A 12341-nucleotide genomic window follows, 5' to 3' on the forward strand; every position below is an offset into this window, starting at 1 on the left:
ACAAGTGAGTGGTGTTTCAGGTAGCACTGAGTAACGCTAATACATTCAACATCACTAAGGCTGATTTCTTTTGCTGGAGTGTACTCAGTCACCAAGGTCACACAAGTTCATGGTCTCAAAAAGCTGTTTGCACATGTGCTGTTTTCTGTATCTGAAAACTGTAATGAAAATGTATGCGACTGTTAGAGTACTTAACACTTGCAGGAAAAAACAGTAGTAAGTGTGCTTTGAAATTGGCAAGCAAATTTCATTTTCTGCCTAAAATCACAGAAAACAGTAGTAAGTGTGCTTTGAAATTGGCAAGCAAATTTCATTTTCTGCGTAAAATCACAGCATGAGTCTTTTATGGCCTTCTTGGACCCCCTGACAAACGCTAATGCATTCAACATCACCAAGGATCATTATCTTTGCAGGAGTGCAGTCAGTCAGCCAGGTTACACATGTACATGCTCTAAAAAAGCTGATTGGACATGTGCTCTTTTCTGCCTCTGTAAACTATAAAGAAAATGTGTCAGACTGTTAGAGTAATTAACAATTGCAAAAAAAAAAAAAAATAAGTGTGCTTTTGAATTGCAAATGAAATATCGTGTTCTGCCTAGAATTACACCAAGAGTCTGTGTGCACACAGGAATTGTTCTTAGAGATTAAATTCGTGTTGGTTTTCTTGTGTTTTTCACTTGTAGGAAAGGGGTAGATAGTGTTATAAGAAAAGAAAAGATCATAACAAATATAGTAATATATTTAAATTACAAAAAGGTATTTTTTTTTAGTTTCTTTCAGGTATTGCTCCAGAGCAGTGAAGGAAATATAAGATGCCTATAAAATCAAGACAGCGAAAACAACAGAAAAAAATTGTGTATTTGAAGACAACTGGAGGACCCAAGTTAGTTGAAGATGCTCATGTTGGGAAAAAGAAAAAGTCTTCTGGTAAGCAGACAAAGGAATTCTTTAAAAATATATTCAAAAAAAGGAAAAATTTAAAAAATGCCCCCATTGGAAAAACTGTTTCAAGTAGAAAACAACAGGAGAATAGTGAGAATTTACTAAATGCTAATGTACAAGCAGAAGCTATAAAAATTAACTTGAAAAGAAAATCAGCATTTAAAGAGATCCGTAGGAAAATGTTTCAGAGAAGAGTGATGTCCAATTTGCTAAAGGATGTGAAAAAATAGAAGAAAGGAGCTAAATTTTACAAGAGAAAAAAAGATATTGAAGCCATTGTAGCTAAGGCTTTAGATTTAAAAAGAAAACTATTCATTTTAATTTTGAACAGGATGCGTACATTAGAAAAAATAGTTAATGTAATGAAGTCACAAAGCAAAACGAAAAGAGTAGTAAAAAGAAATAACTTTTGTAAATTGTTCTTAGGAGAATGGAAGCATAGTTCAAGTACTGAACCATTTTTTAATGAAGAGAGTTATCTTCAAAGTAATAGTTTGCTGCATGCAGTTGACACCAGTGGTCGAGCATATGAAGTTAAGGATGGTTATGTAATGGAAAAGGAGAAAATGGTTCCAAGAAATGAGGAAGATGTGATTGCAGATGAGGTTATGGGGAGACGTCCTAAAGCCCCAGTGTATACTTGGAATTGTAGTAGTATTTGTACTTTGCGACAGGAATCTATTGATAAATTACATGAGTTTTTAGGAGAATATAGTAAAAAGAGTGTTAAACAGAAGATTAAGGTGCTTCAAGGACTAGATCCATGCAGAGTGAGAGAGAATACTGGTTTGCAAGGACACTCTCTGGCTTGTCTATCTAGGAAAGTTTGTCAAAGTGTTTTTCACCATTTTAGGATGCTGGCAGTTCATCTTACTGAAATTAGGAAATTTGTGAGAAGATTGTATTTTGCTAAAAGTCCAGCACTAAAGTTAAATGAGTTGAATAAGGCTCTGTTTCGTGGATCTGTATCAGATGTTGAGAAGGTTACTGATGAGATTCAGTTTTGTTACTTTGGTCCAGAACAAGAAAGTGCAGGGAATGACACAGTTATTGAGGAAAATGTGGAAGAGAATGTAGAACCCTCCGTAAATAAGAAATTTGAAGATCAAATTACAAAATTTGCTATCATCTCTAATGAAAGACCAAATATTACTTGTATTTGTTGCCGGAGAAGCTATTACAAAATCCAAACAAGGAATGTTGATCTCTACAAAAAAGTAAAGAAGAAGATAATTATAAGTGGAAGGATTTTGCAACATATATATTTCTTGAAAATTGTTTTGATTTGGGTGAAGATCATCGTATTTATAAATACCGTTATAACAAGTTAGAAGAAAATAAAATGCCAGCTAGAGCTGTACATAATAATTTAGAATTGGTTGAAGTTCCTGCAGAACTTTCTGATTTAAATACGTATGAGTCTATACTCATTCAATGTGTTCATCCGTTCCAGACCATAGTACGTATGGAGCCAAAAACAGGCAAATTACCTCCTTCAGATTTACAGAGAGGTTTAAACGGAAGAGTTGTCTATTTGCCGTTGGATTTGAAAAAAAATATGGAAACTATTGATACAGATACTTTGGAAACTGAACCATTAGTTATTCTGGTTAATGGTGTACCTACAAAGAGTAAGAAAAATTGGCAGGAGCTGGTAGATGTACGGAAAGTACAAAGAGCAAATTTATATTTGAAAAGGAATAATAAATGGTATGAATCAATTTATATAGATGAAGATGAAGAAGATTTAGTAGGAGACACAGACACACCAACTGGGCAAATTGAAAAAGTAGACAAGTCAAAAGAAGAAGAAATTTATGAACATTTCAGCATACATCCTCTTCATTCAAAAGAAGTAATGGCAAACACCATTGATCTGTTTCAAATGAAAAAAGCACAAGGAACTCCCGTGAGTGTATGGGAGGAGAGTTTGGAAGCTCGTTGTTTTCCCCAGCTGTTTCCTACAGGAGAAGGTGGACGATATGATGAACGTCCAGTCCAGATTCCTGCTTCTGAGTATCGGACTACAAGATTATATGCAGAAGATCCCAGATTTCGTCAAAGTATTCCTTATTTGTTCCATCTGTTATTTGAAAGTGACTTGTCTGCACTATCTTATGCAGTAAACCACATTTTAAAAAGTGGACACATCTAGATAATGTGTCTGCTAAGGATTTTATGAACAAAGTGCAGCAGCGAGATGATCATTTGGAATCACAATTGATCAATCTGATGGCTTGTCAGCGTGGGACGAATGAATATTGGTACCGACGCCATGGAGAATTGAAATGTATGTTACGGAATTTAGGAACTCCAACATGGTTCCTAACCCTAAGCTGTGCCGAGTATGCTTGGGATGATTTACTGGATTTTCTACGAGAGGCAAATTCAAACATTAAAAACATTGAATACAAGACAGCAGGAGAACTGTGCTCATTGGATCCGGTTAATGTTTGCAGATATTTCAATCATAGATTTGAGGCTATGATGTCCTTTATCTGCATGAAAAAAATCCACCATATGGAGAAGTTGTAGATTTCTTTTGGAGAAAAGAGTACCAAGCAAGAGGTGCTCCTCACATTCATATGCTGTTGTGGATCAAGGATGCTGCAAAATTTGGAACAGATGCTGATGAAGCAGTGTTATCTTTCATTGAAGAATATGCAACATGTGCTATACCTAAAAGCACAGAAGAGAAAAAGTTAAAAGAGCAAGTTTTACGTTTCCAAAGTCATCGGTGTGGAAAATACTGTCGACGGAAGTACAAGACCAAAGATAAATTCTACACAAAATGTCGATTTGAATTTCCTAGACCTGTTCTTTCAAAAGGAAGAGTCAACAGTTTTATGTCAGCTGTGCGACATACTATTACAAGAAAATCTCCCAAAAATATGTACAACCTAAGAAGAAAAGAAGAGTCAAAATATATAAATGACTACAACCCAGTCATTTTATCCATGTGGAATGCTAACATGGATATTCAGTATGTGGCAGACAATTCTATTGCTGTTGCTCGGTATGTCACATCTTACAGCACTAAATCTGAGAAAACAGAATTGAAGGAAATGTGGGAAGAGATTTCTCACGAGAAGACTGTCAGTAAGAAGCTGTACAGTTTCAGTTTAAAGATGTTATCGCATCGAGAAATTGGATCCGACGAATGTTCAGATAGGTTATCATCTGCAAGTCTATACTCGAAATCAAGAATAATAATTTGGGTCAGTTTAGGGCTTGCAGGAATGCGAAATCGGGTACTGAAATCTGTTGGAGAAATTGAATATTTGGCCGAGAACGACCCAGAAAGTACAGATATTTTGAAAACAAACATGTTGGACACATATTACCCAAAAAGAAGTCATCATCTTGAGAACATGTGTCTCTATGAAGTGCTGCAGAACTACATTTTTTCACAGAAAGCCACAGAAGACATCAACAATGGAAAATATAAAGTCATTGGTGAGGAAGGATGTTTAGTGAAGCAAACAAAAGGAAGTTTGATTAATCACAGGAAGCTGAGTTGTGACACTACTGACAAAAAGGAATTTTACTACTTGTCACTTTTACAGTTGTTTAAACCATGGTGTTCAGAGGACGAACTACTAGGAGAATTTCAAAGCTATGAGGATTCATTTAATGCATGTAAAGATACCATTGAATGCAGTATTTTCAGGAATTATGTCCAAATGTTAAACGAAGAAATTGAACAGGAAGCTACAATTGCAGCTGAAGTAGCTAGAGACAGTTCTCAAGACAGCCAAAGTTCTGGAACGCTCAGTCAAGATCCACTAGGACAACCAATCTTAGAAAATGAAGCAGCAATAGCCATGACTGAAGTGGAAACGGCTATGAATCAAGCTCAGGAAGATTTAATAGAATTACCAGATTTGGAACAACAACTGAATGAAGAACAACGACAAATTTATGAAGAAGTCAGAAAAAAAATTGATCACGGATTACTACATGAAAATAAAGAGGGCACATGCACATTATTTGAACCAATTAGGTTGTATGTGAGTGGACAAGCTGGAACTGGGAAAAGTTTCTTAATTAAAGTCATCAGAAGCTACCTACAGCAAAAAACTGATTCAACTTTATCTTGTGTTGTTACTGCTCCAACTGGGTTAGCAGCATATAATATAAAAGGAATTACTCTCCATCGATTGCTAATGTTACCAGTGGAGCATGAGAACAAAATAGAATACCACAAGCTAACTGGCGAAGCATGTTTCGAAGTTTGAAGAGTGTTGAAGAAGATGCAAGTTCTCATTATTGATGAGGTAAGCATGGTATCAAACTTAATGCTTGCCTTCGTGCATTTAAGAATGCAGCAAATTCTAAAAAGAGACTATGACGTGCTATTTGGTGGAAAACATGTTATAGTTTTTGGGGATCTACTGCAGCTCACTCCAGCTAAAGGACAACCAGTGTTTAATACTGTGACACATGAGGACACGAAGAAGTCATTACGAAGCATTGGTAATGCGAATATTTGGTCATTCTTTGAGTACAAAGAACTCACTACCAATATGAGGCAAGCAAATGATGAAGAATATGGAAGTATTCTGAAAGATATCAGAATTGGACTACTCACAGAAGTGGGCAGAAAAGCATTACAGAGTCGGTTGCTACATAATTTATTTCCAAGTGAAGAAATAGTTGCAGAGAAAATATACAAGAACATTGCAGAAAAAAATACTGTAATCTGCTTAATGCCAACACTAGGTGAATGCTCAATATTCAATGAGGAACTTTTGAAATTGGAAAAGGAAGAGATTAAGAAAATGGAAGCAGTGGACAAAATCCAACATGAAAGAATTACTATTACATTAACAGGCGAACTGAAAAATAAATTGGATTCTCAAGAGAAGAACATTTCGAAAACAGCTGGATTAGAAAAAAATCTATATCTTTGCATGAACTGTCGAGTATTTCTAAGGAGAAATTTGGATGTTGAAAAAGGTTTAGTGAATGGAGCTATGGGTAAAGTTGTGGGTTTTGTTAACTACCAGAAAAAAGAAGGAATTGAGTTTGTAAAAATAAAATTTGATCAGATTGAAGAGGTAAAAGACATTTGTCGTTGTTCAGTCCGTTTTTTGCTTGTGAAAGACTTATATGTACGTAGGAAGCAGTTTCCATTTTCTCTAGCATATGCTGTAACTATTCACTAGTGTCAAGGATTAACTGTTGATAGTGCATTTGTAAACATTGGATCGACTGTGTTCAAAGAAGGTATGGCATATGTTGCTTTGTCACGAGTGAAAACATTATCTGGTTTATTCATGATAGACTTTGATGACTCAAAAGTTAGTGCTGATGCAAATTGTGTTAAGGAGTATAATAGATTAAGAAGAACCTATGCTCCTCATTTAGGTCAGTATCCTGTGTTGGAGAAACGTGTTGTTTGTCGGAAAAGGAGAATTGAGTATATCTGTAATGAGGTTGTACAGAAGAGAAAACAAAAAGACAGTGATGTGATTGCAAGCAAAAAGAAAAAGGACAATGTTGAACAGGTTGTTGGTTGCCATTTTGAAAATAGCTCTGGTGTCAACTGCTACGCAAATGTAGTGCTGAATGTTGTATTTTATCTTGAAAGTTTGCAAGAGCAGATAATAGAAAATCATGAAAAAAGATTCTGTTCTGTGCTAAGTCTTCTTTATGAGAAGCTGAGTGTTGATAAAGCTAAAATAGAAAGTGCGAATGAAATTAGAAATCTATTAGATGTTTGTTCAGGACGAACACAGTTTTCTCAAAATGTCCAGCAAGATGCACAGGAATTCTTGATGTACATCCTTTTGGTACTTGAAGATGAAGGGGTAGAAATAGAAAATATGTTTGGTCTCTCTTATAAATGGGAACATAGTTGTGAAAACTGTTTCTACACATGCAGCTCTAATGTTGATTCTGAAAGGTTTATCTATTTAACATTGCCAGAGACTAAATCAGTGACTTTTAGTAAATTAGTTAAAGATGCCAATCACAACATGGAATGTTCTAAATGTAAATCAGACATGTTTTCAACGTTATTTTTAAAGAAATATGGACAGTATGTAATTTTAATGATGCAACGTTGTAGAGCTGATGGAACAAAATTGGACACTTTAATAAAGAAATTTACAGGACCGCAATTATCAATTTCTGGCAAAACTTTTGTCACAGTTGCAATAATTTTCCATGATGGGCCTTTTGTAACTTCTGGTCATTACACAGTTTTTCTTAAATGTGAAAAAGGCTGGACACTGTGTAATGATTCTCAATTGGTTTTCAAGCAACGTTTGCCTTTTGATTTAGCAAATTCCTATTTAATTTTTCTGAAACCAAAATTTTAGACAGAAATTGCAACATCTGTAGAAAACATTATTACAATTTAATTGGATTACCATCGGAACTGTCATCAAAAATTATTTTAAAAATTACCATTTGGCCTTACGGAAAGGTAATAATTTGCATTGTGGACTTCTTTGACACAAATTATTTTGGTGATTATGCTTATGCAACAGAATTTTCAGACGATATTTACTGAAATTAGTTATTGTTCTTACGTGAGATTTATATTGCAAATGTTTCATTTCTATTACGGTATGTTTTAGTGAGAAGAGATTCTGGGCTTTTTTTAAACAATCTTTCTGAATGTTTTTTTTTTTTGCCCGCTGTTAAGTGATGAATGCAATTGCTTTTACGATTTACAGTAAAATGCAATATATTCTGAAAACAGCAAAAAAAGGGCAAAAAAATGTTTGTTGAAATATGAAAATATGTGCACTGTATTCTAAAATGTATTGTTAAATATTAATACCTTTTTTCTTTTTTTACAGATTGAGAAAGGAAAAATATGAAAAATAAACTTCTTTATAGAAAGTTAAATAAATCACTTATTTTTCTTTAAGTTATTTTCATTGTCAGGTAAGTGTGACATTTCTGGAATTATCACACATTTACTTTAATGCTCACTTTTTTTCACTACTCTTCTCTATGCTTTTCTCATTTCTGTAGTAGTCCCTCATGGACCTAGTAGGGTGATTAAAAAAAAAAGTCATTTAAAAAATTTTAAAAAAAGTTAAGAGGTAAGGTTGGCTCTTAAAAGAACCGTTGTGTTCGTAAAGGGAAAGAGGAAAGAAAGAATGGGAATGCTAACAAGGACCACAGATGTGCTGGTCTATCCTATTGTTTATGAGGGAAACACTGGTCTCCGCATGAACAATAAGGCCATGACATCTTGTGCACCTCATTGTAACCCTCCCAAAATGAGGGTTTATATCCAGAGGAGCAGAAAAGGGTGATGCTCCCACCGCAGAGGAAGGGCTCAGCTGAGCTGCCGAAGATGTACTCGGCTGAGCTTCTGCAGGTGTGCTTGGGTGACTTACTGGAGATGTTTCTCCAGTATGTCTAGCATAAGTCCTGGGATGTTTATCCTTAATGTGTCTAACCATAGAGTGATTTCCAAAGGAATACTTCTTCCTTGGATTCCCTCTAGATAAGACACGCTCACAAAGTGAGCAGGTGACTAAAGGAGCATTTACCTTTTTCTGCCCCTCTGGATAGGTGAAATATTCCCATACAAAAGAAGTCTTTTGTTTCCTCCTTCTCTCTCTGATGATGCTGCTACCAGGCTCACTCTCAGAAGAGGACTGCTGTTCTGCCATCGTATCACAAAGATAACTCAGCTCCTTCTCCTAAGGGATCACAAGCAGAAATGAGGGGAATGGGTGTGGTGTAGGAAGGTTCTAGAACTGAAAGTAGTTTAAACCAATCAAAAGTGTTGTTTCTTGATCACATGACCAACCGTGCGCGTACGTTACGCTTACGGAGCGCTTACGGAGCGCTTACGGTAAAAGTACGCATGCGCGTATAAAAGACACACGCACGCGCGCATGCGCATAACAGGCACGCTCGAACACTTCTGCGTAACGTGCGCGCGCGCGTACGCGTGTAACGTATGCGCTTACGCGTCGCGTACGCAGTACGGACGTCTACGCAAATTGCGTAACCATACGCAGAGTAGAAATATTACGTACATAAAGCAAAACGTGCGCTTACGGTAAGCTTACCATACGCGCACGGAAAAAAAAAAGATATTTGTAAAAAAGATTCACTATGTTATACTACTATATCTTACCTGTTTTTTTAAAAAAAGGTGAAAATTTATATATTGCAGAATGCATTAAATTTTACCATAGTGTTTAAAGGGAATAAAAAGTAAAAAAAAAAGATGTAAAAAACCTTGCAAAGATAAAAAAATAAAAATGTTTCACACACGTTAAATATAAGAATTAGCATTTAAAAAACCGTACAAATTCACTGAAAAAACCATGGGTTTCACACACGTTATAGTTAGGAATTAGCATTTAAAAAACCTTGCAAATTCAGTGAAAAAACCATAGGTTTCACAGACGTTATAGTTAGCTGGACATTTCACTCGTAAAAAACCAATGAAATTCCCCCGTTATAGTTAGTTAAGCTAACTATAACTCGCGCACCCGCAATCCACTGCTGATGATGTCACATATAACATCACTCATGACATGGTCACTGACATCACTCATGACATCACTGATGACATCTCAAATGACATCACTGATGACATCACTGATGACATCATCCTTGTGATAGAGTGGCAGACCTCCTCTCACCCTAATATAACCTTTGATACACACATTCAAAAATAGAGACTAAAAAATAAAAAAATATTGGAAATTCCAATACCAGTTTCAACAATCTCTTCTGTAATTCTAAGATACACATACACATCCACTCATTCACCAACAGTCCTATACAGTCACTCATACATGTACTCACTCATATGTACTTATACACATATACATCCTTCTACACAACGCCACTCATCCATAGAGTTACTCACACACATAGTCACTCATGCTAATAAAGAATCAAACATCCATTTACTTGCATATACAGTTATACACACACCACCACACTTACTTCTACGGAAACTTACACATACTTAGTCTTTTAAACAATCACTTATAGAAACACATACTTATTCATACAGGAACTCTTCCAATCTCTCACTCTCACATATACTCACTTATATAAACCAATAGTCACATATACTAGTTTAAAACATAAGTAGTTACTCATAGAGACACTATTGAGAAAGTCATTCACTCACTAACACACCCATACACACACTCATCCACCCATACAGTCCTGCACACATGCTGTCTTCAACACATACAGTGAGTCAATCATTCATGCACCTATGCACTACGTAATACCCCCCACCGAACCATGCAGACACTCAGACTGATACTCAAAAAAACAACTAATAACCTATATAGACACCCATGTACCTACTCACCAACCCATGCAGCCACTTATACACAAAGTGAGAGACTGATACAGATATTTACATATTAAAACATTACTCACTAAGCCATGTATTTACTTTGATACACTTTATCAATCAGTTACACAATAAATTATTCCAAAAAAAATCATCCATTTAGACACTTATATACCCATTTATTCTTCCATCGACCTTCAGATATACATATATAAAACATATGTAATTTTCAGAAAAACACACATTCACTGGATGATGTCATCAGTGATGTCATCAGTGATGTCATTTGAGATGTCATCAGTGATGTCATGAGTGATGTCAGTGACCATGTCATGAGTGATGTTATATGTGACGTCATCAGCAGTGGATTGCGGGTGCGCGAGTTATAGTTAGCTTAACTAACTATAACGGGGGAATTTCATTGGTTTTTTACGAGTGAAATGTCCAGCTAACTATAATGTCTGTGAAACCTATGGTTTTTTCACTGAATTTGCAAGGTTTTTTAAATGCTAATTCCTAACTATAACGTGTGTGAAACCCATGGTTTTTTCAATGAATATATATATATATATGTTTATTTTTGATGGTTGTGATATTTTTTTTATGTTGTATTGTTTGTTTAAGGGTTTTTCAGTGTATTTGTTTGGTTTTTAGTTTTATTAATTTTGTAATTTTTATTTATTGCTTGATTTTATTTTTTGGTAAATTTTAGTTTATTATATTATTGAAAATAGTGTATTTTTATTTGTAAATGTTATTTTTTGGTATTGTTTATATGTATTTTTTCAATGTTTGTGTTGTCAATATTATTTATATAGATGTATTTGTTGTGTTATTTATATGCCATTTTAATGTTATCGATATTTTTGTGTTCTTTTATTTTTGTCGATATTTTTATCAAAATTTTTTCTAACGATTTTTTTATCGATGTTTATTTCATTTCAATTTTGTGTATAGGGCGTCAATATTTTTGTATACGATATTATTTACTCAATATTTTTGTAGTTCGATGTTATAGGAGTCGAAGTTCTGTCAGTGATCCACAAGGCACTTGTAATAATACCACATTGTGACAGAGTACCAGTCCACCTAAATATATATCTGTCCCAAAGTCTTTTCAGTTGGAAAATATTTGTCAGAATGTAAATGGGGAACATGGAATATGAGAACTGTAAGATAAGGGATTAATATTTTGGGTGACCGGCTGCCCAACTCAAGAACTACTTTACTGTTTTGGTATTGCATAAATACTGTACACATTTCTTTTTAGTTGAGGCTATCTGCTTGGTGCCATAGCCACCAAGTGGGTTGTGCTCAGGTTTATTTAATGGATTTGTTGGATCACCCCAGAAGAATTATCATTATTCCTTTAGTGGTTGGTCACCCACTCCACATTATAATACAATTTTTTACCATGGCACAAAAGGTGCTGCAGTCCACAAGCGGCCTTTAGCTTCTGTGGCCTGGGTGCATTTTTAAAAACATACACTAGGGACTTATTAGCAAATTAAATGTCAATCAGGAAGGCAATATAACCATGTTTAAAAAAGAGCACACGCATTTAAAATCCAGGGGTGGGCGGAACTCACTGAGTTTAACTTTGCAGAATTCTGCGGAGTTGCATATAAACTCTGCAAGACTCCACAGTGTTCCACCAGTGGTGGAAATTCAACACGTCGCACTGCCCACTCTTTTTTTTAGCACCGGAAGCTTGCTTGGCACTGTAAAATCAGTGTGAACAGCACCACGCACTGCGCCAGAGAAAGTGGCTTTATTCTGCTGCTCAAGTAGTTTTACTCGACCGCAACATTCTGAACATGAACGGTAGCAACCTGCTGCACCCACTTGTGTTGAGAAATTGAACCAGAACTCACCTAGTGCTCAATTTTTCTCGCTCATGCTCACCATCTTAATGTTGGTGAGTCGCGTGTGAGAAAAACTCTGCCACAGGGAGTGTCACAGAGTTTTTCTGGAACTTCGGGCTCCAGGTGGATCGCAGAGTGGGCAAAACTCCTTGAACTCTGTCGGCGGAGTTGAGTTTACCACCCACCCACCCACCCCTACCCAGCAGTCCTGAGGGTAATGGGTCTAGCCTGGA

This window comes from Triturus cristatus, chromosome 2_2 (genome assembly GCF_964204655.1).
Source record: "Triturus cristatus chromosome 2_2, aTriCri1.1, whole genome shotgun sequence".
Taxonomy (NCBI): Eukaryota; Metazoa; Chordata; class Amphibia; order Caudata; family Salamandridae; genus Triturus; species Triturus cristatus.